Source organism: Rhineura floridana, chromosome 5, assembly GCF_030035675.1.
Source record: "Rhineura floridana isolate rRhiFlo1 chromosome 5, rRhiFlo1.hap2, whole genome shotgun sequence".
NCBI lineage: Eukaryota > Metazoa > Chordata > Lepidosauria > Squamata > Rhineuridae > Rhineura > Rhineura floridana.
In genome coordinates this window covers 103706461-103733618 of record NC_084484.1, presented here as the reverse complement: position 1 = coordinate 103733618, position 27158 = coordinate 103706461, and the positions used below count along the sequence as shown (strand labels likewise).

General features: G+C 41.1%; 1 protein-coding gene and 1 long non-coding RNA gene across 11 annotated transcripts in view; one reads left to right on the top strand and one right to left on the bottom strand.

Moving 5' to 3' along the window:
• The window catches only part of TIAM1 (TIAM Rac1 associated GEF 1), a 229617-nt gene extending 224834 nt beyond the window's left edge, over window positions 1–4783 (bottom strand). For 7 of the 9 annotated variants that reach the window (XM_061627835.1, XM_061627833.1, XM_061627844.1 and 4 more), the window contains exons 1-2: window positions 4315–4783; window positions 2067–2190 (exon numbers count right to left, since the gene is read on the bottom strand). The gene's annotated coding sequence lies outside the window, so the exon portion shown is untranslated. Of the gene's footprint in view, window positions 1–2066; window positions 2191–4310 lie in introns of all 9 variants that reach the window. The other 2 variants (XM_061627834.1, XM_061627839.1) reach the window with 2 other exon arrangements.
• The window catches only part of LOC133385232 (uncharacterized), a 35377-nt gene continuing 12773 nt past the window's right edge, over window positions 4555–27158 (top strand). The window contains exons 1-2 of one of the 2 annotated variants that reach the window (XR_009762821.1): window positions 4555–4934; window positions 6896–7068. This is a non-coding gene — a long non-coding RNA (uncharacterized LOC133385232). The other variant, XR_009762820.1, reaches the window with a different exon arrangement.

Below are 27158 nucleotides of genomic sequence, written 5' to 3'. Positions count from 1 at the left end.
TTCGTTTTAATATAGAAAACTGAACTGCAAGTGTATAGCAATGCACTCACAGATTCGTCTCTTTTCATTAACATCACTTGAGAAATTGTTAATGTGAACGTTGGTGGGGCAGTGCCTCACTTGCCCTAAAAGACCAGACTCCACTGGCACAGTGCACGTTTGACATGGTGATCATCAAGGAGAAGCATGCTTCCCCACAGGGATTCATGCAGGAGAGATTTCCTTGAGGCTCATTTCAGCTTCATCCAAACTAGGGTTCTTACAGTAAAGATGATAGCAAGTGTCATTCAGCCTTCTTCAGTCATTTAGTGGCAGAAACCTTTTCAATAACACTTCAGCGTTATAAAAAATGCAGGAAGAAGTGATCTAATCAGAGACTAGGAAATAGTATGTACAAGCATACTTTAAAGCAGCAAGTGAACCCTCTGGCAAACACCCAAGTGTCAGTGTTCTGCTGGATAATTTATGCACGTAAAAGCAAGTACCTATTTGTCAGCTGGGTTGCACGTCATAATGGCCACATACTGTATTTAATCACATGGTTACTTCAACATAGAAATTCTGGAATCTTGCAAAGTGTATGAAGTTATTCCCACTGTAATCCTCGGACAAGTTAACAGCTGTGGTTTTACTGCAACATTACTTTAATAGCAACCCCCAAAATCAATAAGTAAGAGCATGCTTAAAAAAAAAAAAACCTAGAATAAACAGGAATCCAGAGCTATATGTCCCAGTCTGCTACCAGAGGTGCAGGGGTTCTATTTTCCTCTTGTGCTAGGCAAAAAGCAAGGCTTAATTTCAGGCTTAAAACCCAATCCTATCAGGGATTTGTACACACTCATACCCACATCTCTCCATCCACGCAGGCAAAAGCCATTATACCATGATACCTGGAAGATCGTCTTACCCCTTATATACCCAGTTGATTCCACACAACTTAGGAAGCAGACCTTTCGCGTTGTGGCACCTACCCTTTGGAATTTCCTCCCCTCAAATATTAGATAAGCACTGTCTCTGTTGTCTTTTTGGCGTCTACTGAAGACCTTCCCTGAACAAGCCTTTTAAGTAGAGACCTTATACCAGTCTGCATCTGTTTTTAATATGTTTCCAGTATTTTATCACTTGTTTGCCACCCTTGGCTCCTTCTGAGAGGAAGGGTAGGATATAAATTTAATAAATAAATAAAATTATCACAGTTCACAGATAGATCCCAGCCAAGCAAAATCAATTAATGAGGTGACAGAGCAGGTCAATAAGGGGTGTGGCCTGGAGAGATGGTATTACCATCCTAAAATAGAAAGTCCTGAGGGTCACACAGAAATGCCTGGAAGGCTATATTTGGCCCCAGGTCTGAAGTTCCCCACCCTGCGATATACTCTAAAGTAAATCACACTATGATCAATGGGGTGCCCCCCAGGAAAGCACACATAAGATTGCATCCTAAGCCACAGAACATGTTTTACTGCTATTTCAGACATAACATACCTAGGCTTAAAAATTAAGAATAAATGAAATAATTGATTTGTGCCTGTGAGCTTTCAGTTTCCTGACTATACAGATAGCCCCTCTAAGTCATTCATTAGTTAGAAGCTAAACTTTTATATTATCAGGTAAGATCAGCTCACACCTACATATACATCACATAATTCTCCAACACTCACTGTACAACATGAGAACTACTGCCACTTAGAAGTACTGTATTGGATGCAGTGTCCCTAACTGTGGTTTCATCTGCAAGGGTTTTCCTATATATATGTGCATTCAAGCAATCACACACACAGTCACTGAATGATGGGTACGCATGCGAGAACTCAATCTCACATGCTGGAGAAAGGGAACACTCCTGATCATATAGAACTCTCAGTAAAGGTGCACACTACATAGAAAGAGGGTGCTGTGAACAAAGTATTAGAAGATACAAGCCACACCTCTCCCCAACATGCAGTCCATCTCATCATAATCTTTTCACTTTGATAAAGGAGCATCAGCTAGCTTTCAGACTCAGATGTACTACAAGAAAAGGTGGACTTCCAATCTATCAGCAGAATAAAGAAAATCAGACTCACCTTTCTGTTTTCCCATCTGAGTAGAGCACACAACCTCTAGTATTCAGACCATCACAGATATAAATCCATGTTGTTCCTAAACTGGAGCCTTTTTACATTAGAAGGCAAAAGGGAGCAGAGAAATCTGTGGAGGGGAAACAACATTGCATACATTCATTTGTATGCTGTATCACAGCAGCAAGCTGAAGCCACCAGATAAAGAAACACTGGAATTCCACTCATACATCTGTATAGAGGACTGAGGTCTAAAAATGTAGTCTCCTACACTACTCTATAAGGGCAGATTTATAGGACACAGATATAGAAAGGGTCTACTTATTATGTACTGTAAGAATTTGCAGGACTGGACTATACTGAACATGTACATACATACTACTGAAATCCAATACATTGAATGGGCTGGTACATTTTAATATACATTAACATTGCTGCAAACACACTTCCCCTGAAGCTTCTTTTTATATATCTATATTTTCTAAACCCACTATGCATATGCACTACCTCATCTGCAACTCATTCCTTAAACAGCAAACTGCATTCTGGGGGGAGGGTGTACAGTGCAGAACACAGCATGCAGCAGACTTACAAAATGTAAGCAACAGTAGACCTACATTACCTTCTTAAGCTTCATACCCACTTACAGGTAAACTGAAAATCAAGACATCTATCAAATAATTTGGTATATCGCAGCAACTCTGGACATTTCCAGTGAGGACTGCACATAACAAAACTTTCCATGGCATCCATCTATAGCAGTTTAAAATGCATTAACTGACACACTGTAACTGATCTGACAAGTGGAGAGCCCCATAGCAATTTTAAAAGAAAAAAACTTAGTAATTTTCCATGTTGACTGGATTCAGTTTTCACACCACCATGCATGTTTTTATGACATGCAGAATGATCTGACACGTTTACTCTGAATTCAGTGGAGCTTAATTCCTATTAAGGACTGAAGCCAAAGTAGTGAGATCTTCCTAAAACAGTTGTGTTTCAAGATTTGTGTGATGGCTGTATTTGTGACGAAAAGATGAGATGCCACTCATCTTTTGATGAAGATGAATTATACAGAGCACCCTAGTTAGTCCAGTGTTGCCTAATTACACCATCAAAACTCACTACATCCATATATACATGATTTCTAATCATAACCCAGGAAGAAACCTCTGGAAATTGACAACATAGCCATCAGTTCCTTACCAACCTATCATCTACAGCTACCTCCCTGAGTTCTGAGCAACTGGATATCAACACTATTCACCAACTATAACCAAAGATGCAATATATAAACAAAAGCAACCCTCCCCTGTTCTCAAACAGGGCAGGACATCACAAGCAGCTTGAGGTAGTACTAGGCAATCTTGTGGTGTGGTAATGTCAATGCTTAAGTCCTCAGGCCATGAGCATCCTAACACAAAATGCAGTGAGCTTAACACACAAGCCCATCAATGAATCCATCACACATGTTTATGAGGTGCACTTCACATTACACTTGCCAGCTCCTGTGGACAGTTTATCAGCTTTGATCTCAGAGTACTTAAGATGCAAATGAGAGGTTGGGGAAGAAATGGGGGGACAGTTCTACCAGACCTCCCTCTGATCCATCTGTGCCATTATACCTTCCTTCTCAAAGAACAAACGATTATCTCCCTTTCTTTCTCCTTGCTTTTGGGCAAATGTTTTCCTCGCAGATGAACACACGGGCCTCATCGCGCTTCTGCCACGGCAGCCAGAGGTTATCCCAAAGCTTTATCCAGCTTCCTGATCCCTGGACGGCGAGGACGTAACATCAGGTCCGAGCACAGATTACACTGAAGCGGAGAGAGACACCCCTCCCTCGAAGCTGATGTTAACAGAGCGATCGCCCCTCTAGCTTGAGATCAGAGAAAAATTAGCGTCTTCCGCTTGCTCGCTCTCACATGTACCCAAGCGCAAGGTTGGTTAGTCTTCGCTCTCTTTCTTCTTGACCACCGGGCACCTCTCTCGGCTTTCCTCCCACCCAAACAGTCCCTATCCCGACGACCATGCATCCATTCATTGTGCTAGCGAAATGCATACAATGCACAACACAGGGCCAGCCTCACTCCTACACTCTCCAGGGCACTGAGAGGAGACGGGGACCCTTGTGTAAAAAGGACAGCGCTCCGGGGGGCTGGGAGGGATTTCTCTACATCTTCATTCCATCCCCCTCCGCATCCATCCATTCAGTCAGTCAGTCAGTCAACCAACTAAACAGGGAGATACCTACCAGCAGCCAGAGTACAGATTGAGCACTGCAGCCCAGAGCGGTGGCGAGAGCAAGGAGCTCGAGAAAGGCAGACACAGGATGGCTTCTTTCCAGCTGCAGTACCGCCACCACCACTCTCACGACGAGCTCATTCTACCAATAGCAGCTGCTGCCATATTGTTACTGCAAACGCTGCGGAGGGCGGGGCCTGTCGGCACCTTGGAAACCAAGTTCCATTGGCTGCGACGCCGGCCAATCTAACCGACGCGGCCCAGTGAGCCGAGCCGGCGGCGAACAGCGGGGCGTTTGGAGTTGGAACGCGGCGTGACAATAACAGGCGCACGCGGAAAACCTGGTGGGAAAAGCGAGTGGATGCCTCCGACCACCTGAGTTACCGTTCAGGGGGCGTTGAATGAGAAGCACCTCAGCGTTCCGAAGGGGGGGCGCTACATGTAACAAAAGCGGTGCTCTTTCTTCGTTTCGAGGCTGCTAATCGCTCTGTCAATCTAGCACCGAATTGACCAATCAAGCGAAAGATTTGGGATTAAATTAACGCGGGCAGAAAAGAAGTGCAACGTGATTGGTTATTTACCGGGAGGGAGGGAGAAAGAAGGGGGTCTGTTCCACCTACTCGAGTTGAGGTAAGAGTTCCAGACGTGCAATGTGTAACACGTGGATAGTACGGGATATGCTACATTTTATAAAAAGAGGGATCTAGTGTCAGCGCCATTGAAGTAGCAGTGCAATAAACCGAAGAATTGTAGTACACTTTATTCAAGCAAAAAGACGAGTTTGTTTCTTAAAACTGCCTTGTTGGCTGATCAAAGTAACGCTTGTTTTCAGGTAATTGCTACTGTCTATTGTTTTGCGTTTCAGTTCCCTCTGAACAGACTCTTTTATGTTGCATCCCCGTGTGTGTATGTGCTTGCTAATTCAGGGTTGCACTTCACTTATCTGATGGGGCAGCCTGTGGTCTAGGAAAGCTTATGAAGTATTTGTAATATCTTTAAGGTGTCACAAGACTCTTGGTGGTTTTAACCATATTGCAACTTGTTTTTCTTTGAAGTGGAGTGAGGACATTAAAAAGTAGCTATATTTGGAAGTAAAAAAATAGTATATTAAAGGGTATGTCTTCCATGAAAACTTACAACTAACAGAGTTTCCCCTCTGGAGATACTTGTAACTACTTTACTATTGAAGAATGAAAAAAGAATAGAAACGTTAATTGTTGTAAAAAGTTGAAAGCAGTCTTGAACAACAGAAACGAATATTTCACATAACTTAAACACTGCATAATGCCCCTATGGGAAATGTGATTATAGTACTGGTGTCAGCAATTTTGTTATTGCGTTTGAGACAGGAAAATTGAAAATAAATATTGCTGGCCAAAATTTGCTGTGAAAATTTGTTTGATTATTATTAATATGAAATCTCCTTCTTAGAAAGGGGGACTTCCATGACATTTGCCTTCCCTCAATTGATAATAAATGTTGGGTTGAAAAGAAACAAATCATTAAAGTTTAAGCTTACTGATAATTAACCTCAAAGGTTATCTAATTACTAAAAATATTAACATATACTTGTATTATCTTTCTTCTAAAAGCAGTAACATATATCCATCCTTCCCTTGTCTGACTTGTATAGCTTATTGAGGGCATGGGGCCTGTCTCTTCTGTAAAACTGTAAGATGCCCTACACTGATGATATGCTACAGGGGTTCCCAAACTGTGGTCTGTAGACCACCAGTCGTCCATGAGTTTCATTCGGGTAGTTCACGGCATACCAACATTAAATATTCATATTGATTTTAATTGTATTTTTATTACTTTTATTTCTTATTCTGTATTTCATTGTATTAGTTTGAATTCTATGGAATGCAAATTATAATACAATAAAGTACAAGAAATAAAAGGAGTAATAAGAATACAATTAAATCATACAGCATCCAGCACATTACAACAGGCAGGAAAATTATTAACTGGTCTGTCAAGACCATCAGCAATTTCCAAGTGTCCCATGCGGGGAAAACATTTGGGAACCACTGGTATAATATAATTAATAGGCCTAATAAATATTAAATTTTCAGAGGAGGAATTATGACAGTCCTAAAAAAGAATTTAAATAATACATATGGCAACACATTTATTCTATGTAAAGGTGGAATGCAACTTGTATTTATGCTAGGCTGAGGGGAATTGGATGTGGTGGACCCCCAGCTGAGCTGTCAGGGTCCCGGCTCCACTGGGCTCAGCCAGCAGAAGCCCCACACTCTGGCTCAGCTGCAGCAGGCCCAGGACTCTGCCAGCTCAGCCGGAGATTTGCTGGGGAAACCCAGCTCAGTGAAAGAGGTGCTGGCGGAAGCTGGTGTAAGGCCCAAAAAAGGGGCATTCTGGAGGTGTGTCAGAGGAGGGGCTGAGGGGGGGACTTACACAACATCCACCTCCCATTTGGAGCACTCCTTTGGGTTCTGATCTGGGCCAACGTTATGGCAAGAAAAAGGTCAGTCTAAGAAAATAATTATAATTGAAGTCAATGGACGTGCTTACTCGCTGGGAGGGGTATTTGTGAGAGTTGACTTTTTCTTTTCCATTCATGCACACAGCTTTTGGCTGACCTCACGTTCTGCTGGCACAGCAGCTCCCAAACTGCAAATGGAGATGCCGGTTCCTCCTCCACCAGCACCCCTTATGTCAGCTTCCCATGAGTTGGATTGCTCTGCCCGTTGCAAATTGTGGTGTGGCTCACAAGAACTGTTATATGCAAAACACATTTCAGGTAATATATGATCACATTTTCTAACTGCTAACAAGCTCAAAGAATAGAATCACGTTAAAACTTAAAATTTTTATTTTAATTTGTTGGGGGGCTGTATGCTTTTTCGTGACCAACATAACATGTTCAGTTTGTTCATAACATAAAATTTATTTGCAGTTTATCAAATGAAAAAGCAAAACTACCAATACAATAAAGAGTCATTAACCTATTGACTATTTTCTTGGAGAGGTCTTTAAAGGAAGATTGGAGGGGGGGAGAAATAGAAAAATTGAGTCATCTTGCATGCCACACCTGTAGTTGTTTTACTCACATGCAAAATGTCACTTTAAAACTGTTGCCAGATAATGAAACTTTGGAAAATTATTTTTAAAATGATATAGAACATGTTAGCTATATATTAAAATGAAAAATGTGTCTGTAGGTTGAAATTTTCATGGAATTACCCTACCACACAATTGTCATACGGTTCTACCAATTTTCTCTGTGGCGTGTAGATCTGTCCCTTTTCTTTATGTTTATACATTTGCAACAATGTAGAGAAAATCAGACCATGTGGAGAACCACTACACATGAATGGCTCATTATATGGAGGCAATACTAACTTGTACAGATTTCACTGGAGCTTCCTTCTGTGTAAGGGTGCTTCGAATCATGTTATGAGCAAAACTACTGGCTGAATGTGATAGGTGAGAAGTAATGTTCTTATATTTTGCAACACAAAATAGTTAACACTGAATCATATAGTTCAGTGGGAATAACACTAAATCATTTCAAGATATGGCTTCTCTCACATAGGCTGTTCTTCAGCTTTGGCAGCAATTAACAAATAATGAGAAAAACTAGCCATGCATCTAACAATATTCTCCTAAAAAATCTTAACTGTGTGGTGTTGATACATGTCAAACTGACATTAATACACAATAAAACTGAGCCCATCATAATATGTAATAAGCTTGAATACCAGTAACAGTTATGGCATTTTTAAAAAGCTCTTCCTATTCATACACAAACAACTTGTTTTTATTCCATTTCAAGTAATCTGGCATGATGAGTGTGATAGTCCTGGCTGACTGACATGACTATTGGCATTTTACAGTGTTCAAATTCCGTTTTGGGAGCCTACAAAATAGTCAGTTCTAATTGGTATATGTGTATGTTTAGTTTGTTGTGGCTGAATCCTGTTTGTCACCTACAGAAAGCACGCTTATGAAGTGTCAGTGTCGCTTTCCTGACAGGAATTCTCAGTGTAAGCTTACCTTTTGTTGCCTAGCTGAGGTATGCAGTTACTCAGCTCTTATGTATGATATAATTGATCACTTGCCTAGCTGTAATTAACCCAAGACCTTGAAGGAATGCTGTTGATTTTATTACCAAGGTGAGATGTCTTAGCTTTAAAAAGAGAGGTGAACAGCATATCTCTGTGAGGGACACATGGCTTGTTTGAATTGTTTCAAGTCCGTAGGGTAGGAGGTTGTAGAAACCATGGGGGTCAGTACCTTCTTGGACTTAGTGAATGATCTGAATGGCTTTTGGAACTTGCAAGTTTTCATTAATTCTGCTTGCTAATTACACCTAAGCCAAGCAGCAAACGAAGCCATTTCCCTCAGAAACCCTTCTAGTTGCTATTCTTTAATGCTAGTTTCATCTGTCTCTTCTTTTATCATTATCTTTTATTTCATGGGATATTGTTTAAAATTAAATCAAATTTTGCACCCACACTTGATAAATACTTTGAAATGCTTGATTTTTAATTTATGCTTGTAGACTGTAGCTGGCTTTGCTGAAGATCTTATCTTCTCTACCTTTAGTAGTATTGCCCTTTTGCAATCCCTGTGTCTAATCTCCACACTAGCTGACTCTCAGAATTTGCCAAGCTTGAAAACCTAATTTAGGTTGCAATCCAATATATGCTTACCTGGGAGTAAGTCCCATTGAACCCAATGGAGCTTACTTCTGAGTAGACATGTATTGGATTGTAGCCTGCCTTGAGGTTTTCATCCAGTAACATTGTTGTTCTTATATCTATTCTTCTGTTACGACATTTTTTGTAGGAGAGCTTTGAGAAGACCATATTCTTAGAAGCAATGCTGCTCAGTATGTGCACATAATGGTGTGTGTGTGTGTGTGTACACAGATACATACAGACACACACAAAAGTGGGACAGGAACAGAGAAAGGATTTTAAAAGCATTTTGCAAAACTTGTTTTAAAAGTTGCAGTGACAAGGATGTATTTGTAATTTACTTAATAACACTTTTAGCAGACAGTTACACATGTAAGCATGATTTGCGCATGTTAGGAAAGTTTTAAATGGCATGCAACTCAGTTCTAGGCATGTTTACTCAGGAGTACTACTGCTTTGAGTAGGACTTACTTCTAGAAAGTGTGCTAGGATTGTAGCTTTAATCTTGAAATAGTGGGAAGTTTACCTTTAAAATATTCATGTTGCTGTTTTATTTGTTTGCCTGCATTCATCCACTCAACGACTCAATCACTGACCAATACAATGTAGCCACTATCCACATAGTAGTATTTAGTTAATAGATAGTTGTATTTGGCACAGGACACTTTCTGAATCTCTGAATGAACAGTTGAAAAGTGTGTGAAATGTTGGCTAATGTATTCTTATTCTTGAAAAAGCTTTAAATTTTGTAAATTGTATGCTTTAAATCTACATTTATAGCAGAGATGGGGGAACCTGCGCTTCCCCCACCTGTAGTTGGACTGAATCTCCCATCAACCCCAGCTGGCATGGCAATTATGATGTGAGTTGTAGTCCAACAACATCTGGATGCTGCTGCATGAAAGATGCATTCCAGAGGAAACTGATTAGAGAGGAAATAATGAAACTGCCATTTTTTTTAACATACACTCTCACACATATACACCACAAGATATACTGGCCCACTGATGCAATGCCCTGAAAAATATGGGTGAAAGTCGGCAAATCTGTCAGAAATTGCCAACATTGGAGGCTCAGCCACAAACTTTCAGATCTTTCTTTATTCTGCTCCCCCACATGGCAAGCCAACAAGTCTATATACTGGAGACTTCTCTGGGCTGTGATATGCCTTTAGGCTCTAGGGTCAGGCAGCCTGCTGGCCTTTCTTGATCAGGCCTCCCTGCAGTTGTCTAAGACCAACTATCAACAGAGTGATCTGATAATGTTAATTATTCAACATGTCAATTTATATTCTGTTATATAAAACCTTTCTAAGTGCTTGTTATGTTAACCCCTTTCTGAGCTCTGCTCACGGCCGGAGTTCGATTCCAACGGAAGGAGGAAGTCGAATCTCTGGTAAAAGGGGTCAAGGTCCACTCAGGCTTCCATCCATCCGTGGTCGGTAAAATGAGTACCTGGCATATGCTGGGGGATAAAGAAAGGCCGGGGAAGGAACTGGCAATCCCACCCCATATATACAGTCTGCCTAGTAAACGTCGCAAGACCTCACCCTAAGAGTCGGAAACTACTCACACTAAAAGTGCGGGGACACCTTTACCTTTTAAGAACTTTTTAAAGAGGGTGTCTTTTCTCCAAGCCAAAGAAGTAAAGTAAATGAGACAAATCTTAATTTATCTATTCCCTCTCCCTGCCACTTCATAAACTATTGAGCAAAAAATAAAAAGTCCTGCAAAATTTGTACATGCGCATGGCAGTTATCCTTTTAATTCAGTTCCTTTTGCTAAGCTACCACAGTGATTAAGTCTGCCCAACTCCCCACTCTTTGAGCTAAAGAATCTGTGCTCCCCCACAGAGCACAGCTAGATTGGTTTGGATTTTAGCTTGGGGTGGAAGGTAGGAGAAGGCTGTGATGAATGAGAAAAATCCCCAAAGTGCAAACCCGCAGCCTCCTGCTTCACTGGATTGCAGTTATAATTGTGATGGCTTCCATGAATATTACACCAAGTATAACCAGTTATTTCTATCAGTGAAGAAAATGAAGAGCTAAGAGTAAAACATGCAATCATTTCATTTGACTAATTTAATATGTATGTATTAATGATTCAGGAACTCATTGACTCCATTTAGTAATACTGGAAGATAGCGAGTGGATAGCAAGTTCTTTTGAAATCAAAGTCACTGTTACTTCACACATAATTGGTGTTAGGGCTTGGTTTTGCCTGCTCTTTCTCTTTCTCTGTGGTTTCGCCGTCAAGCAATTGGTCTTGTGGTTTTTCTCTGATTTGTAACATCAGTGGGGAAGCCCCTCACACAGAACACCATGTGTGCAGTGGAACTATTGGAGCATTCGATTGGAGCTGCTTCAGGTATATGACCCACAATCCAGCGAACACACTGAATGCACAGAATACACACACACAGAGGTCTCTTTCTCTTAGTTTTTGTCACATCCATTCTCAACGCTGAACTCCCAACAGCTTTTATTTCTTCCTTTTTAAAAAAAAAAAGTTAATCGAGTTAAAAGAGTACTGCTGAGGTAAAATTAAGAACTAGGGTGAGGGTGAGGAAACTACTATGGCCAGGATCAAATGGAGCCTGTGCACATATGCAAAGCACATCTGCAAAGGGGGCGTAGGCAGCTGCAGCCCTTTGTACCCGTTTGAATGCCACCCCAGAAGGTCCCCTGACCTTCATCATTTAGGAGGAAACAAAGGGCATAGTGGGTAGGAGAACCTGAGGAGCTCTGGTGTTTCTGCAGAATACCGTGGCTTGGATCCTGACTTTCGCTCAGATTTCTGCTTGCATTGTAGGAAGGGGGTGGGCTTTTTTTTTTTTTATTCCTCTGCTCCAGAGGGTTGGGGCCCTCGGGAGATGCATAAGAGGTGTCACAGGAGGCTGCAAAAGTTGCCTCCTTTCTTCAGTGGGGAGTTTCCACTGGATCTCAGTCCCTTCCATGAATGGAAGGAGCCCTTGTGTTCACAAAGGGGACAACCTTGGTGTAACCCCATGCATGTAAATCTTTTGATCCAGACCTGCATGTATGTGTGCATCTGTGGACTGGGATAATTGGGCTGTAGTTAACTATATCCCTGGATATATCTCACATTTCTTTCTAAACTCTCCTATTTTGGCCAAATGGGAGAGCATATTTCCATCCTAGACTTTGTGCTGATGTTCTGCCTTTTAAGCACAAAGGCACCATTTCAAGAGGCTCCACCTGGTGACTATAATGTTTGAACTGGCCTGTTCTTCTGAGTGGAAGTGATTACAATAATGTTGGAGGTGGTCTGAAATGTACTGATGACAAATATGTTTACATTTATCCTCCAGGACCAAACCTTTAAATTTTAACAAATTGCAGTCAAACAGGAGCAAACCTTCAAATTGCTCCTATTGTTTATCTGCAATTTATTAAACTCATTTACCTATTGGATATAATCCAGTGGCATGAGTGACTATATTCATAGGGCAATGACATAAAGGCACTTTTAATAAAGAAGTTCTTGCTACTAAGATTTCAAAACAGAATTGGGTACTAAGAGAGGCAAAGAGTGCCACCTGCTGGGTTTCCTTAAGCTTCATTTTTCTTAGTAATTGCTGTTGCATCTTTTCAGTACTAATGTATAGCAACAGTGACGAATTTAAGGGCGAAGACCATCTTACAGCAAAAGATTAACCTTTATTGTGGCATTTGTGGACGGAGGATGTGAGAAGTCGATGAATGCCCATACCACAGTTATTGCTAGCCTTTTAAGGTGCCACATACTCCTTTTTATTTATTTATTTATTTATTCGACTTATTAGTCGCTTATCTGGCTGGATTGTCAGCCACTCTAAGCGACGTGCAAAGCAGAACACGTAAACATCAAAACATTAAGAGACTAACAATAACGTAAAAGCAACAACTTCCACTAATAATAGGGCTTCTCTCCTGTATAGTCCGGAGGTGCAACTACCGGTGGAGGTTCCTGGTGTAAGCATAGAACCAGTGTGGCAATAGTTCATTTGCAAGATGTAAAGCAACATCCTCCCCCAATCTTAACATCCAGCAACTCCAAGAAAGAGAGGGGCAGGACAACAGGCCCATCAAAACCAACAGGGCAGTTCTCAAGGAAGCCAAGGCAGAGGAGCCAGGGTGTAAATGCAGCTGATAATAGGCAAAATAAACAGAGGGCCGCATGGCAAAATGACAGCCGCCACAGGGGCGCCTCCCACTTCTCAGAAGCCGAAAGATTATCACAGCAACGGCGTCTTCCAAGGTCAGGCCGCAACACCTGACCCACCAGTCTCTGGCTCCAGCCTGCCTCTGCGTCCAGCCCGGCTCGGCGCTCTCCACCACAAGAGGCGACGGCGGTGGCCTGATGGAGTTAAAGTCTGTGGGACATACCGGTAGCTAGCATCCAATTCAGGTCAAATTATGAGGGAGGCAGTATAGAAAGTATGGAAAGAAGGGAGGGGGGCTCCCCCATCTTTCCCATGCTCTCCCAAACGTTGTAGCTTCCAGTGGGGGGGGGGGAGAATTACTCCGTAAAAGCCATCAGTGGCTTTTGTTTTAGAAGGGGTGAGGAATGCACACATACTGAAATTAACTGATTTGCAGTTGAAAGTGAAGAGTTAGTTTAATCAATCCAAGCTTAATCAATCCAGTTTTATTCATGTTTATTCCAAAGGAAGTTCCACTGGATTTAATAGGATTTATATCCAAGTAAGGTATTTAATCTCAAATATATTTATATCTAGTACTCTGAAGTTATATATAATGGTCAGCTTCATTCAAATTCAATGTGGATAGGAGACCATTCACTCTGTAACAAGGAAGGGCCACAGCTCTATAGTAGACCATATGATTTCATGCAGAAAGCCTTGGGTTCAGTTCCAGGCATCTCAAGATAAAACTGGGGAGGACTTCAGTCTGAAACCCTGGAAAACCACTGCCAATCAGCATAGACAATAACAAGCTAAGTGGACCAGTGGTCTGACTTGGCATGAGGCATCATCCTATGTTGTTCTTTAAGCTGGTGGTAAAACAGAAGCATATATATTTTATCCCATCCTTAGCACTCTGATCCGTGGCTTTTTGCTCTAACTGTATAAATGGGTCGCATCCATCAAAAAAATCTGATTCCAACAATAAATATATACATATTGGGGGAGACAGAGGGAATGGATTTGAGGAATTTAGGCAAGAACAAAAATCCTTGGAGCCTAGATGGAGTAACTGGTCTTAACTGTTGAAGGGCTAAAGGGAGAGTAGAAGACACAACAAAAGTCATATAACACAGAGTCGTAATTGGGAGACCTGTCCACATTTGGCAAACAGTCAGGCAAGTGATGCTGTAAGGCAGTGTCAGAATGGCAGCTCAAGAAGAAGGTGATGTTCCTCAACAGAATCTTGTGCAGGCCTCAACAAGATTAGCAGCTTCTGACCAGTTCCAGGGGAATGCGATATGTAGGAAAGCTCCAGGCCTTCAATTTCCCATACTGCCACCTGGTGTAAATTATTTCAGTGCTTCCTAGCCGATGGACGTATATTAGTATCACTGCTTGAAGCTCATTCTCTTCAATTATAGATTTCTTTCTGTTTCTCTCAACCCCCTCTTGCTAAAACATTGTCTGGGATAATTGGTAGGTAAAATGGTATATTAGATATTGCAGTAAAATCTGTCACCCAAAAATGATATTGATCTTGTTTCTGAAGTATCAAGGTGTGAAGGAATAGGGTTTTCTGCCATTTTGTGTTTGGTTTTTGATTGTAAGATTTTGGTTGTAAAATGGTTTTTTGTTTTAAAAACTTTCCTGCGTAGAGTCAGACGCTCAAAGGAAGGTTAAAAGTTTAAGGCCAGGATGGGGAATTGGATTCAGCCCCCCATGGGTCAAGTTTTATTTTGCATAGCACAGAAGCAATTGATCGGCTGATCATTGGGGCTTGCAAAATACTGTAGATTGTGCTATGCAAGCACCAATATTCAGCTGAAATCCAGGGCTTTGCAGGGGCCTGCAAACAGCCTTCGGCCCAGCCATGTCTTTACCTGCCCCACACCTGACATCAAACATGATGTCTGATGTAGGTTAGGTAGAGCGTGGCTTGGCTTGACCAAAATGGCCTGGTGAGTCTAATTAGGCTCATGGGCTAGAGGTTTCCCACTGCTAGTTACAAGGGATATTTTGCTCAAGAGGATCTGCAGAGGCAGGTCAAAGGTTCAGCCCAGGAACCTGGCAATTAAGGGAAAATAGAAACTTAATTTGGAGTCTGCTCTCTTTCTGAACTGCTAAAAGGTTGGAAGGGAACGTGAAAATAATGTATATGAGTTGGAAAACAGGATAGTAAGTTGCAGAAATGAAGAAGAAAAGAGCTGTGGAATAGAAACTTGAAGAGCTACAAAGGAGCTGAAAGACTGGAGCAACAGGGGACTGCAGCAGAATCCAGAAGACCAAACAGATCCAGAACCTGAGCTGAGGAATACAAAACTGCTATATATTGATGTGGTTAGGGCAATAGCTTAGAAGAGATGTAGCTGGATGTGTTTCTCTCTATTTATTTGTTCTTATGGGTGACTACTCAAAAGTTTTTTTTTAAAAAAACAGAAACCTAAAATAATATTCTCAAGCTGTTTAATTTTGTTACCTTACTAAAACCTTAAGTAAAAGCACATTTTATTTTTGGGGAAAATTGGTCTCGGGCCTTGTTGTTCGTACCACATCTAATTGCCATACCACTCTACCTGATACTGGGATACGTTGGGCCAATTAAGTCTAGAAAAGAGACTCTGAAACTTGCTACTCCCAGGGCTCACTTAAGAAGGGTGAAAATTACTGAGACCCACCATTTACAAATGGCAGCAGAGAGAGGTAGAGTTGATCATAATCAGCTAGCAATTGGACATAGTCTTCTATTGATATCTAATCCCTCATTGGAAGTTCAGCTTTCTTCATGTTAAGTACAGACATTATTTCTGGAGGTATCACTGAGTCAGCCTCCCTATTTTAGGCAGAATTTGCTAAGGTGGCTTTTTATTTCATAATTCTCTCACACACCTAAAAGTATTTTTACTCATTTCTTTTTAAATTATTAATAATATGGTGTGGAGCCTGGGTTTATGAATGATGGTTTTCTGGGAGTCAAATATCATTGATAAAGTGTTTTGAGATGAATCTTCCTATGTTTTGTTTAAATTGACCTATATGGTAATTTATTCCACTGATTCACCCAGTCCTCTCTTTTTGTATTTAATCCTAATTCACATTCCCACCATATCTTGACCCCTGATGTTTCTCCACCTGATGTATCTAACAGTGTTTCATAGATTTGGATGTCAGTCCTCTGGAGTCTTCCTGAAATTCCAACTTCAGGTTTTCAAACCTCATCAGCCTTCTGGTTGCACTCTCCTTTATAGTTGCATTATTCAAGAAAGTCAAGAGTTGTCTCTCCAATAGCCATGGAAGGGGAATTTCCTGTAGGCCAGTTTTCAGCCTTTCCATAAAAATTGGTTGCCCATGTATATAATAATAATGAAGATGATAAAATCCTTTGACACGCCACCCGGAGATGTCATAGGCTTGACTCTTGTTATAAAACAATGGGTGGAATACCAAAGGAATTAGAGGAGATAAGCCAGGAACCAAATCTGGTACTTCTTTATCCATGCTTTGAACATCGACTGCATAAACCTATTCTGTATTTTCAGCCCACAAAACTTATTTTGAAGATATGGAAAAAACTTCCAGGGGAATCCCTTCTATTTGAGTCCATTTTAAACTTACTCGTTGCTTACTTTTATCTCCCATTAGATAGGGGATAATGTGACAACTTTTATGTAATGATTTCTAAATTGGGGATTCCTCATTCTCCCTTCCTGATCATCTTATATAACCCTTCTTTACTGACTCTAATTCTGTTCTGCACAAAAATAAATTCATTTAGTTGTCATTGTCACTGTCTTAACTGTATCATGGGTACCTCTATTGCCCAAACCTGAAATAATGTCAATTTTGGGAGGATTATCATCTTACTCATTGCTATTCTGCCCATTATTGAAAACTTACACTTCCTCCAGCTATTAATTTCTTAATTAATTTTCAGCTATTAATAGTTTTCCGTATTGAGGTATAATTTTCTTTAACTCTTCTAACATTTCTTCCCCTTCTCCTTTCATGCTTAACGTCTATTCTGTTCCCAGCCCCAACCTGCCAATTTCTTTCACTCCTGCTCCTTTAACATTTACTTCTTCCTCCTATAATAGTTACTTCTTTTATCTCCTTCCTCTCTAGACTCATTATTTCATTAAATGTTAACTATTTTCTTTCAGTGCAGCCTCTAGGTCTTCTTTCCACTCCCTGAAAGGAACACCCGCCTCCCTGAACTTCTCCAGCTCTTAACTGCCCTTAAGTGGTTCTTCTTTCTCCCCTCCCACCACACGGGGGGGGCACATACAGACAGAGTTTGGCTCTCCAGTTCCTGTGCTCCTGCCTGATGCTTGGTTGTTCTTCTGAAGTGGGGGGGGATGGTTATCACCTTTGAGTCAGTTAAGACTCAGAAGAGGCTTCCTGGCTTGGCAGGAGAGCAGGTGGAAATGAAGGAGGACTGGGGAGTAAGAGAGTATGAGTGAGTGAGCAAAGTGTCTTCCTCTCCCTCATTCTGACCATCCTTTCCACCTCCCTCCTTTCTGGGTTTGTTATTCCTCCTGCTTCCCTCACATTCAGTCAGCTACATTGTCCATTCATTTTCTTTTCCCTTGTCTACCTTTCCTCCCCTCCAACTCTGAGTGTTACAACCTTGCTGTCTAAGTAGCTTCTGCCTCCACTTGTGCTTATGCACTGAGCATGTGGGGAGCTGCTGCTGACGCTGTCAGAAGTGGGTCAGGCAAGTGAGGAGACACCAGGCAGGCTGTAGGACTGAGGCCCACTGGTGGTCCTAGTCCTCCAGTTTGAGAAACACTGATGTAGAAAGTTAAAAGGCCTGCTTAGTAGAGGCAGCCAGAGAAAAATAGAGAGATCCATTGGGTGACAGCAGTGAAGTGAAGAAGAAGAAGGGGATGGCTTGGTGAGCTGGATGCCTTGTCTTCCTTCTTTCTCACAGTACAGTCTATAGCCTGTGCTATTGCCTGTTGCACAAGGAAACTGTTCTTGTTAAATTTATTACCTGCCCTTAACAGTAGGTCCCCTAGTGGATCCCAACAATATAAAGCACACCACTAAAAACAGTTTAAAACAAATCGCAATCATAACTAGAAAAGGTCCAAAATAGACTATTATTATTATTATTATTATTATTATTATACAGCCACGAGAGCATGGATTTTTCACGTTCTACCATTTTAAATGAAAATACCCACACAGACACCATTCTGGTGTTTTGTATAGTCCAAATTCAAAACAAAAACTTACAAGTCTTATACTGTTGGATTCAGAATGGCTTGCTCTACAACCCTGAAAGTTTTCTTGGTGATACACAACCCCCCCCCCTTGAGAATTTACAAGTTAAAGTGAAAACCGGGAGAGAGAAAACCAAGAAGCAGTTTGGACTTTTTTCTTCAGAAGTTCTCATAATCTGTTGAAATTCATTAAAAATCAGAGATGATTTTAAAGTATCTCTAATCAAATCCTTGAGCTTGCCCCAAACACAGAGCTTAATCTTCAGTAGTTTTAAAGTAAAAAAAGGCACGTTTTTTTTAATTATTTCTTAAAAATTGCATTATACTGAATGATAATGTCATGCAAGTGCAGTTGAAACCAGGAGTACTTTCCTTTCCCTCCCCCTCCCCTTCCCCTTCCTGTGTTCTAACAGCCCAGAAGCGTCTGAGTAGCAATGTCCGTGAATTCAAAAACTTATTAACGTTCTTTAAAAGGGCAGCCTGGTCAGAGGTTTCTTTTTTAAAAAATAATTTAACTGTACTGTTGTTACACAATGAAAGAGATCCAGAGCAGGGGGAAGAGATAAGGCTAGACGAGTTGCCAGCTGGCAGCCAGTCTCTCAGGGAGAAAAGGAGGGATTACTCCTAAGGGAGGGAAGGAGGCACCACATGCTCCCAGTGTGGGCAACTCTGGAGCCTCCTTTCTATCCAACAAATAACAAGGGCTGGGTTCATACACGGATACAGGAGCTATTTTGCAAACCACCATGTGAGTGCAGGGGAGAAGGGCGTGAGTTTGTTGGGGATGCACAGGATTCCGGAGGGAGGGGTGCAGAAGAAGAGACACTAATTGCTCTCTCCTGTGACTCAAAAACAGCCAGTTTTTGCAAAAAGGGAGCGGATATCCCGGCTTGCTGTGCCCGGCCCCGGAGAAACATTTGCAGAGAGTGGGGGGGGGTTTGGGCAATGTTGAGACCTGCCTGGGGTTGGGGAGAGCAGTTGGTAGTCAGAGACCGCGAGACCATGGGCCTGGGAGAGTGTTATCTTTGAAAGTGGTGGAGCTCCGCTCCCTAACTTATGCACACCTGCCCCCAATCCAGCTGGAGTGGGGGCAGGGAGAGTGGGAGTGGGTGTTGCTGAATCACCAGCCCACCCCCGCCTGGATTGACAGGTGGGAGCAAGAGGGGAGCCGCAAGGGAGCTCTGGAGGTGTTTGGCAGGTGAGTGGTGGGAAGGAGGTAGGGATGTGTGTGCAGTACTGGGGAAGGCTATTTGGAGTAAGATATCCTCCCCCCCAAAAAAAGTGGCTTCACTGCAAGGGAAGGGCTCTTAAAAGAAAAGATCTAGCCATCTTCAGCACCTCAATTTAAAGAGGGACCAAGAATGAATAATGAATTGCCATTAATACCAATAAGGCCATGCTCTGTGGTCCAAGCTTGCACTTAAGCCACGGTTTCTGGCATTGTGATCTTTCCTTCCAGGTAGGCAGGTGTGGGGAACGTGCCAGGTCCTCCAGATGCAGCTGAACAACAACTCCCATCCTCCCTGGCCATTGGCCATGGTGGCTGGGGTTGATGGGAGTTGTACTTCAGCAGCACCTAGAGGGCCAAAGGTTCCCCATGCCCAAGATAGTTGTTTGCGTCTGCTGATGCTGTGATAGGGCAAGGGATGTTGCTGGATTCCCAACTCCCATCAACCCCATCCAGCATGGCCAATCGTCAGGGATGATGGGAGTTCAGAGATACCCATTGCCAGAGATGATGGGGATGGATATCTGGAAAGCCACATCTTCCCCACCCCTGCTTTAAGGCCACATGCTCAGAGATACTCTTGTTTTGCTTTTTAATTCGCATATTGCAAAGGGAAAGCTCCTGCCATTTTTAAAAGAAAAAGGTTCTGGGGTTTGAAACCCCTGCAGCAATCGCGTGCGTGTGTGTGTAAGAGGTAGTGAGTGGCCTAACCCTCCTTGCATGATGGGTTGGGGCAAACTTCTTAATTTGGGCAAAGATTAGGAATTGCCCAATCACACCCTATGTACAGCTGCTTCACACTCTTATGCTACCTGCTGAGCACAAAGAGAAGGGAGACTGTTGCTTGTGAGCTTCACAGAAGCCTGTACTCAGAGGCACATGTTACCAGATTCTTCCAAGCTACAAAGCAAGTGGATTGGACTGTGAAAGACCAACCCAAATTGTGCTTGCATTTTGACCAATTTGTAGGGCAGTCCAATATCTCAGAGAGGAGGTCAGGTCTCCTGTTCCCCTGGTGCATTCACTATAGCTGCCCAATTTCCCTGCTTTTTGAAGTTTGATAGAAATATCTGTGGGCTATAGGTACATTCTTAAACCAGAAGGTTTTTTGCCTATTAGTGAATTATTATATTTCACAGGACATCTCTCATACAAATTTTGAATGCTGTGAGTGGACAGGCAACACTTCCCCCCCAACATTTTAATATTTGTGGAATCTTCTGCAATGGGTAGAGCGGAACGTGTTTTCTCAAAATAATACACTAGGCTTGGGCCCCATCTGCAATATACCTTTAAAGCAGTATAATACCACTAAGCAGCCCTGTCTTCCCAACCACCCCCTAAGAATCCTGGGAAGTGTAGTTTGTTAAGGGTGCTAAAAGTTATTAGGAGACCCTCAGGCTCTTCACAGAGCTATAGTTTTCAAGAGTTCCCTGGGAAGAGGGATTGACTATTAAACCACTCTTCAACTGTAGCTCTGTTTGTTAAGCACCCTTAACAAACTATACTTCCCAGGAGTCTTTGAGGAAAGACAGGACTGTTTAAAGTGGTATGATACTGCTTTAAATGTATAGTGCAGATGGCGCCTTTCATCAGTTGTGAATATTGCATATATATCTAACTTACTGTTTTTCTTGACAAAAAAGAGCAGTACAGACCTGATCCTTTCCCATTGGCTGTTTCATGTATTTTGCAGAGGAAGCTTAAATGCACTTGCACCATCCGGACTGAATGAAATCTAGTTGAATTTATGAATATTAACTCTAGCACGCAAATCTCTCATCTTGTTTACAGGGCAACAGAAACTTATTTGAGCAATCAAAATATTTGTTAAAACTCCTGTAGAGAAATTACATCTTAATACATCTGAGGCAAACTTATGTACCTGCTGAAACATAAACAATGAGGGTTGATGGACCCTCTGGATTTTGGGGGGTGCGTGGGGTGAGGAAGGGGAAGTCTTGTTGCATGTGTGGAATGTTGCTTGCACAGCATTCAGTAAAGCCGAACTTATTTATTAGCCTGTTCTAATGTCACATGGGTCTGTTAGAGCTGAGGTAAGCTTGAGACTGCTGTGTGAAGTGTTACATCCCCTGATGATTAAAACTGTGTGTTATGCTAAGTCTTAATTCCTGTTAACTACATTTAAGGACCAAATTGTTTTGTTTTATAGCATTTAGAGGAGAAGGGCTCCAGTCTGTTGGTAAAACCCTTTTCTCCTATTAATGTTTCTGTGGAGATTGTTGTGTATCTCCAGGAAACCAGATATTCCTCCTGTCCAAAGAAATTATTGAACAAGTAAGGTGGACTGGATGCAAGCAGTAACAGTGTCCATGGCTTGGTAATTACAAAATCTTTCCCTGTGAAAATTTATATATTCTTGCCTATGTTTAACCTGTGATGGACTTTGTTCTTACAGCAAAATAGAGAGGTATCAGCTGACCTGAAAAATTAATTCACCAAGTAGTACACAAAAGTCCTGCAAGTTGGTCAAATAGGAGGGAAATGCTTAAAAAGCCACAATAGGGTGATAGCTCTGTTGGGACCAACTGAAATGTTAAAGTAGTGAGCAAGCTTTAAATTTTCCAGAAATCATGTTCAAGCTGGATGTTAAGCAAAGCAACAAAGGGAGGAGAAAAAACTGCATGCTGTTTAGTTACAACCATCTGGGCTTGTGCATGATGTGTTAGGCAGATGAAGGTTGTAATCCTAAATACATTGGCTAGACTATAAACCTCATGAAACACTCTGAGACCTGCTTTTGAGTAAACATGCATGGAAAAGTTGCAATCCTATGCTCGCTTGCTCCCAAGTAAATGTGTATATGATTGCACCCATAGGCTGCCTAACAAATCTATGGGAGTAAGCAATGGTGGCTCCAGGTTTTAGGGGACCCTTGAGCAAGCTGCTCAATAATGCCAACCTGGAAGTGAGTTCTTTTGAAATAAATGGGACTGTCTTTGAGTACATTTGAAGAGGACTGACCTGTGAATTAGATTAGACCATGCAAGGGACAAAACAGATTTCAGGTTCCACCAAGGGTTTCTCTGACAAAGAAACAAGAAGTGTTCCCTATATCTTGGAAATGTAAAATCTAGTCATTACATGGATATCTCTTTAGTATTAAATTGAACAAATGGGTTTCTTGTGAGACAGAGAAATAGAGCTTTAATGAACTCCACTTACCTGAGAGTAAGCCCCATGGCATTCAATAGGACTTAATTTTGAGTAGACATGGTTAAAGTACAGTTTTTACAGTGGCAACCGACTGCAAGTAGGTTTTTTGAAGCTCTGTTCCTAAAATATCTCCACTGAATTAAGCCTCATTCATTTCATTTTCAGAGTTCTAATCTGCTATGGAACTTTGTCCTTTTCACTTTCTGAGTGCTTAATTACACAGAACTATTTCTTCTTGGGAGGTTTTCTTAGTACCACTTAAACTGGAACTCAGCTCTGCCCACCTACTTCTGAGGGCGTGTTTGGGAATCCTGGCCTTGCTTTCCTTGGAGCATCATTGGCCTGTCTATGTCATGTCATATTAATCCTTAATCTCATTTTTGTTCCTCCATCCAGTTTATCATATTCTGAAATACAGTTGCTTTAAACATACGAATGGGGAAACCTTATCCCTTGGATGGATGAAGCTGGAATCCATACCATCCTCTGGGTTCGTTCTTGCTCCTCAGCTGCACAGCAGGGAGGAGCTGAGAGGGAAAAGTGCTGTGTTGTTGTACAAACTGTTCAAGTGTAGGCCCTTCTATCGAAAGATTTGCTGCAAGAAAATCAAAGCGGGGGGAAATGTTTTAGCAGAGAGGTATACTTGAGTTCCTTGCAAACATGCAAAATATATCCATGCAATAAATTTTCAGGATACAATTGCATTTTGAAGTTTGAAGATTTGAATAGCTTTAAGGCAGAGCTTGAAATTCAGCTGTACATTAGTGTTATTTGCTTGCTTCTGTTTGAGATTATTGAGTTCTTTTTGCCTTTTGCAAGATGAGGACAGAAAAGGTGTTTGAAAGATTTTCTTACAAAGTTTGTTTTAAAAAAAAGTCTATAGAGAAAATGAAACTGGAGTGGAGTTGCTAAGAATTAAATTTATACCTCTCTTTCAATGGGGAAAGCTTTGTGTGTAGGGTTGCCATATTGCCCGGTTAGCTGGGTTTTACCTGGATTCTTTGCATGCCACCCGGTGCCCGTTTAGCCCCTTAGGTGGCCCGGATTCTCAGCTTTAATTTTTTTTAAAAAAATTAAGTTTCTAGGTGGTCCGGTTCTCGAGATATACATAAAAAAATCAGCCGCCCCCCCGACTGTTAAATTTTTCTTTAAACAGTACTGTATAGCACTTCGTAGCTTTAACCCCGCCCGTTCAGGATTGTAGCCAATCAGTGAAGCCAGGGTTGTGTTTCAGTTTCATTGACCTGAGGCAGTGTCTAGAAAAACTCATTGCAATGCCAGAAAATGGTGGTTCCCCCCCCTGTTTATCTGAAAATCTCATAAATTGGGTAAGTATATACATTTCAGGATTTTTTCCTCTTGTGTGCACGAGTCAGATCATGGGCAGTGTTTTGAAAACCTTCCCAATACTTGCTTTTGTAAAAGCAGTGCTAATCCCATATGCCCAGAGTAAATCCCATTGAATTCAATAGGACTTACTTCTGAGTAGACATGGTCATGAATGTGCTGAAAATCAATGGGACTTTGGAGTGAATGTAAAAAAGAATTGTGTTTGTGTTCTAACTCTTTCTTTCCCCCTCTCCAGTCCTATTTTAAAGCAAGTAGGCAGGGCTTACTTAGGTATTACAGTTTTTATTCTGTAGGAAACTAATACTGATTTTTTTAAAACTAATACTGATTTTTCTGCAATTACCAACTGGTTTGACAATAAACTATTATATGAGCTGTATATATTTATACATCTGCAGTGTGTGTGTTTATGGAGTCTTTCCAACAACCCTGTGAAGTAGGGTTGGAAACCAAGGCAGCTCACAACAAGAAATAAAGCCATTTAAAATCCAGTAACCATAAAAACAAGTATAAACAGTTGCAAAACAGCGTAAAGTGGCATGATTTGGAATTTTGGGTTGTGTGAATGAAGTTGCTTATCACTTGAGGTTGCATTTCTGTCCCTGTTTGAGTAAGCCCCACTGAATACACTGGGACTTGCTTCTGAATAAATAAACCTAGGATTGCACTATAAATATCTTTACAGTTTGTGTAAATAATAAATATATTTGATAGTCATGCTTGTATAAATATTTCTTCATTTATCATATTTTTGGTTTTTGGTTAGGAATTCTGACTGGTTGTGAGATGCTTACTTTCCTGCCTTACTCATAGAAATCTTGTCGTGGTTGGTATGGTATTGCATTCATGGTACGAAATGGCCTGAATCAGTATAAGGCAGATTCCTTGGTTCCTAAAAGTGGGAAGAGACTCAAGGGCCACAGTGACTCCAACATTTATTTATGTATTTTTATTTACAACATTTATATACCGCTTTATTGTAAAAAATCTCAAAGTGGTTTACAGAAAGAATTAAAACAATAAAATTATTGGCAAAAGTGTTAACAGATACTTAAAAACATTCAAAATAATAAAACCAACAATGAGTTAAAAACAGATTTAAAAACACAATAGCTTCCACATGCCTGGAGAGGCTTGCCTCAAGAAAACTGATTTTAGCAGGTGCTGAAAAGAGGCATCTGCCTAATGTCAATAGGCAAGGAGTTCCAAAGCGTAGGCGCTGCCACTTTACAGGACTGATTTCTTCCAAGAGCAGAACAAGTACTATGTGGCACCCATAACATGGAAAGCACAGCTTGAACTTGGCCTGGTAGCAAATCAGCAACCAATGCAGATTTCAGAGCAGAGGTATTATGTGCTGATAGGATCTCACTCATGTCAGCAATTGTGCTGCAGCATTCTGCATTAACTGCAGTCCCCAGGTCAGGTTGTGCTGCATGGGGATTTCTGTGACCTTGGCTGACTGGCTGCTAGGATTTTTTTAGTTTGGGTTTTTGGTTATGAATCCTGACTGGTTGTGGGATGCTGAGTTTTCTGCCTTTCTCATAGGAATCTTGTTGTGGTTGGTATGGTATTACATTTAGGAAAGTGTTACTGCCTTTTGTGTTGTTGTTTTCCTATTTGCATTTCACTTATCTTTAACCTCACTCCGTTACAGCCATAGAAGCAACAGCAGCATATGCAAGATAATTAACTCCCATTAGTGATAAGAGCAAGAATTTATAATTATTATTTTATTTAAAACAAGAGGCTTATCAGTACTTTGAAGAGGACCAGATATTTATTTTGTTTCTGAGCCCAGGACTGGGTCTTTCATGATGCCCGGGGGGAGGGAGCAGGAGAGTAGTCGATAAGACAGACATCCTGGCCTTGGTTAATCTAATTAGCAAGGTATGTGTGGGGTTGTTGCACACTTCCAGGCCCAGTTTCATTTTGAGTATGGAGGTGGAACCTGTGTAGATGTGGTTGATCAAAGGGAGGAGAAATTTTGAGTTAAGCAAATCTCTGCTTTTATAAAACCTAAGAAACATACAGATACTTTGAATGTCAGAGTGCCTGCACCAGTGGAATAGTGGAGGAACTTGTAAAACTTGCTGCAACAGTATTTAGAACTGAGCATGTGGCATGAAAGACTCCTTTTCCTAACATTTTGGCTTCTTGTTTTTCTCCACCCACCACATCTCTGAAATATATCGTATATGTAATGGTTAACCGTACTGCTGCCCTGACTTACTTTATGTTTGTTGCTGTTTTGTGTTTTTATGTTTTTATATTGATTGTGTATTTTTATTGTTTTTATTATATTTGTAAGCTGTGCTGAGTTCTGTTTTTAACAGCAGAAGGGCAGGATATAAATCCTCTTAATCAATCAATAAATATTCCATAGTTTTGGAAACTAGAATCTAGGCATTTAAGGCTGAAAATGTTGCTTTAAAAAAAAAAGATTTCTCACATCTTTCCCCAGTTTTTGGTGCTAATTCCTAGGCACAAAAACAAAACAACTGGACAATCCAAATATTAACATGCAAATAATTTGCATAATATGCAAATGATTTGCATAATATGCAAAATAGCTTGCCCGGATTTGTGGAACTGGAATATGGCAACCCTATTTGTGTGTGTATGCAAATATATTAAGGGTGTGTGGATGTGACCCTACCCACTACTGGAATGTGCCCCCCCAACAGCTTTCCATTGGAGTAATGGGGACTTTGCACCAGAAAGGGTTCTCTTCACCAGTTAAGTCAAAGCCCTCAAGAGAAATCCATTAAGATCAGTGAAGGTATTGTGTTAGAAGTAAATATAATGAAGTAGTAATGGCCTACTTGCAAAAGAGTAATACCAGTATGTTTCACCACAGTAATAATTGATCTAGAGTAAAGTGCTTATCAGAAACCAACATCTGGTATACAGAAGTTCAGCAACTGTTAAAAGTACTTTCCAGATGACAGAAAAAAACCACAGTTTTAACATCAACACTAAACATGAATGTAGTCCAATGCATACTCATAATGCAAAATAATATCCGCTTCCTCACTTTCTTTTCTTTCTTTGAAAGGTT